Source organism: Rhamphochromis longiceps, linkage group LG4 (assembly GCF_057381845.1).
Source record: "Rhamphochromis longiceps isolate RC_006_pf linkage group LG4, R_longiceps_female_GT1.1, whole genome shotgun sequence".
NCBI classification, from domain to species: Eukaryota; Metazoa; Chordata; class Actinopteri; order Cichliformes; family Cichlidae; genus Rhamphochromis; species Rhamphochromis longiceps.
The window spans coordinates 17,372,183-17,376,042 of NC_140560.1; the positions used below are offsets into that span (position 1 = coordinate 17,372,183).

The window sequence follows — 3,860 nt, forward strand, 5'->3', positions numbered from 1 at the left end:
AGTGGGCCGAGGGACAGAGGTCACAGCTTTGATCCTGTCTGCAGTCATGGAACGTTTTCCGTGAGACAGTGTGAATCCCAAATATTGAACAGAAGTCTGACAGTACTGCATTTTCTTTGCATATGCTTTGTGGCCAGTCTTTTGGAGGTGCTGGAGAAGCATGTGTGTAGCAGTTTGACACAGTTTTTCACTTTCAGCACAGAGGAGGAGGTCATCCACATGTGGATCAGGGTGTAGCCCTGGAGGAGTGAAGCACCATTGAGAAAGCAGCAGAGCTGTCTATCATGCCTTGGGGCAAACGAGTCCAAGTGTACTGCTTATTTCTATGTGTGAATGCAAATAACGGCTGTGTGTCACAGGTACTGAGAAAAAGGAGCGGAGCATAAATCCACCACGGTAAAATGTGTATGCAATGCATGTCAATATGCTGTGAACATCTGAAACGAGAGGTGGCAGAGGAATGTTGACTGCATTAATTTGCCTTAAGTCTTGTATGAAACGCCATACGCCAGGTTTGTTAGGCTTTGGCACAGGATTGACAGGAGTGTGGGCTTTATTGCTCCTGTAGTCAATAAATCTCCTATGATGACATCTAGAGCTGCGGCTTTTTCGGCAGAAATGGGATGTTGCTTGACATATACTGGCTTGTTGTGTTTTAATAGGTGTACGTGATAAAGTGTACAGTCAATAAATCCTATATCATTCTCACTTTTTGACCACAATGTCATATTCTGGTATTCAGCTGGCAACGTAAGTGCAGAAATAGTACAGTCGATAGGGTAGGTTAGATCTATGTGACGACATATTTCGTAACCTATGTCTGAGTTATGTAACAAAATCACTGTTTGACCTTCACTTGTGTGAGCAGTTATCATGTTGTTGAACAGTGTGAGAGAAACAAAAGTGTGGCTCCCAGTCATGGGATTACCTGGTAGTGGCGTCTGTACACGTTTTTTTGGCACAGTGTGTGACATAGAGTACCGGACAAAAAGGATGTTGAGTTCATTCTCTGCTGAGGGTCCAGCTGACACAGAGGATGTTCCTTCTCCATCATGTCGGTACATAGGGCAGAGAAAACATAAGCTGTTATCAGTGTCAGCAAACATTTCACACTTTGTGTTAAATTAAATACACAAATTCATTTTTGCTCTGGGTGTCTGCGGCTGCTGGAAAACTGAGCTAAATTTGCACCTCTAGCTTGTCCAACAGTGCATAAAGCGTTTTATGAATACTAGGATAGATTCATCAGGCTTCTGTTTACACATAGTTACTGCATTTAAGTCAATTTTGTCTCTGGACATTGTTAGCAGGAATTTCTTTAGATTCTTAAAGAAATCGGTGATTTTGTCATTATTTACCCACAAAAACTCTGCAGTTGTGGATGCTTTATCATGCTTTGGGTCTGTTTGTTTACTACCGCGAGTGTTGGCGTGAGGACCTTTGTCATTCCGGCTTTGTTTTTCCTTTTTTCCTTTTAGATAAGTCTTTATTAAAGTTCGGGTAACAGGTATTTCTTTAGCTACCTCTAAACCTCTAGCTACGATATCGTGGCGTTTCATGTGGGTGTCTATTGTGGACACTGCCTGATGCAAAAGTTTTTCTTCATAGTCGTCTGAATTGTTTTTCATAAGTTCCTCACATTCTTCTTTCAAAAGTTTTTCTCTCTTTTTTTTTATGTTCTGCTAATTCTTCCTTGCGGCGTATATATTGTTTTTCCTGATCCTGTTTAAAGAGATGGCTAAGATCCGTTGCATATGATTCAGGTTTTTTGTCACTGTCTTTTAAGCTGGTTGGATCAGAATGCTGACATTGTTTGCGTGCAGCTGCTACAGCGACTATTAATTCGGTCTCATCTTCGTAAGGCGGCGGGGCTGTGGGCTGAATGGCTGAGCATGCAAGACTAGCTTTTCCCGCGGTAGATTTATTTTCTATGCTAGAGCCTGCACTAGTTTTATTTGATGTAAAAGTATCTACGCCTGGTTCCGGTCCTTTTGTCCATAGCGGTAACATTTGATGCATCACGTCGCGGCATTCTATCATATTTTCTACAGGACTTTTTAAGCAGACTACTTTTCTTATCACAAATGATATTCAACATTTCTACTGACCTGGTTTCTGGCGATAATCGTTCGGGATAAGGCTCCGAAAAGAGATTAGAATGCATTGTACTCACAGTCCGTAAGTTGTAAACAAAGTCAGTCACATAAGCACTTCCGCATGTTCTGGATACGTAATCATGGAAGTCTTCGCCGATTCGTGGACGTGGGTTACACGTAACTGGAAATGGGAGTCGTACTGAGCTGTTGTTTGAGACTTTAAATTTAATTTTTTTTGGTTTTACAGGTAATTTTGATTTTTTATCGGACTTGTCTGTGGTTTTTGAATTATTCTGACCCATGTTCAGTGATTTCCAGAGGGGTTTACACGCTTGAAGGATTTATGTTAGTATTTTCGCTGCGGCACAGCTGAGGTCACTTTAAATTTATTGCTAGCAATTTTTTGTTTGTGTGAGCAACTCTCACTTAGCGAGCAACTTCTCGCTTAACGAGCAACTTCTCGTAAAACAACAGGCAACTTCCTGTGTCTTTCTGCTTTTAATTTACTGCTTTTAACCCTTGTATGGTAATCGGGTCTGTGAGACCCGTTCAACTTCTCCCTGTGTCACTCTTTGGTGAGCAACTTCTCACTTAACGAGAAGTATTTAAGACAACAGGCAACTTCCTGTGTCACTCTTTCTGAGTGAGCAACTTAAACAAAATTAAAATATTCAAGACAACAGGCAACTTCCTGTGTCCACCAACACCACACAAGGGTTAATTTACTTTATTCGGGGACTGAGGAAGTCAGTCAGTGTATCTCTCTGGATCACTAAGTGAAACTTCGTCAGCATATCCCGTTTTTTTATGGATCGATCACTGAGAGAGGTATAATAGGTCTTTATATAAATATGAAAGACGCATATTTACCTTCTGTCAGTCATCCCACTTCTGACACCAAAATTGAAGGAAATTGCCGTCCCGGGTTTCCTCCGTGGCGTGAGCGATAAGCAGAGTTTTGTCCTTTCCTTCTAAGATTCCTAATTATTTAAAGTAACACTCAGGTATGCCATTCAGCGTGTTAGTACGAGCTCGGGAGCAGCTTGGGAGAACAAGAAAACAGAGACTGCTTTAGGTTGCCTTCCCAATCGACTCAAAGGTTTATTTGATACACAGCAGTTTATATAGATGAAAAAAAAGGTTCGTGTGTCAGCTTTCCCAGTTCAAACCGGTACAGACTAAATAAGGAAACGTCTTCCTGCCTTGTGAGCAAAGAAGTATCCTGTGTGTAGTTTATCAGTTCAGCTATAATTTATGATCATCCCAGCAAAATACACTCCTAGACATAGAATACAGAGTTCTTTCATTAGTGAATTCTGAAACGAACCACCTAGCCTTTAACGAGCCTTTTCCAGGAGATAAAGAAAAAGGGAGGATGGGAGTAAGGAAGTGGTCTCATCTCTGTGGTGTTTTCGACCTTGGGGTACCAGCTTGTGAGTCTTACACCTTAATTCTTGGGTCAGAGAGAAAGAGAAAAACAACTAGTAGATGGGCCATATTGAGTAACAGTTTTCCTGTATAAAACAATCTTCTGTAAATGCTAACCGTGGTATCAAAATATCATAACAGTTTATTTTTATGAGTTTTACTGCATGTTTTTTATGGTATTTATTTGGTGACTTGTCCTGGAAAGACTCCGCCCCTACCTGATTATAAACCTGATCACACCTGGGAGGTCACAGAGGCCAATAAGAGGGCCTGGCAGACCATGGAGAAAGAGGCTTGAGAGACGGGCAGGCGTGAGTGGTGTCAGGCGGCGGCGCC

The 3,860-nt window shown here is 41.6% G+C and overlaps 1 long non-coding RNA gene across 1 annotated transcript; it reads right to left on the minus strand.

Annotated features, from left to right (window-relative positions):
- Positions 1 to 250: 250 nt before the first annotated feature.
- LOC146671352 (uncharacterized) lies at positions 251 to 3,659 on the minus strand. Its single transcript, XR_014911441.1, has 2 exons — positions 2,755 to 3,659; positions 251 to 2,686 (listed from the first exon to the last, which is right to left on the minus strand). It is a non-coding gene; the product is annotated as an uncharacterized LOC146671352 (long non-coding RNA).
- Between the last annotated feature and the right edge of the window lie 201 nt (positions 3,660 to 3,860).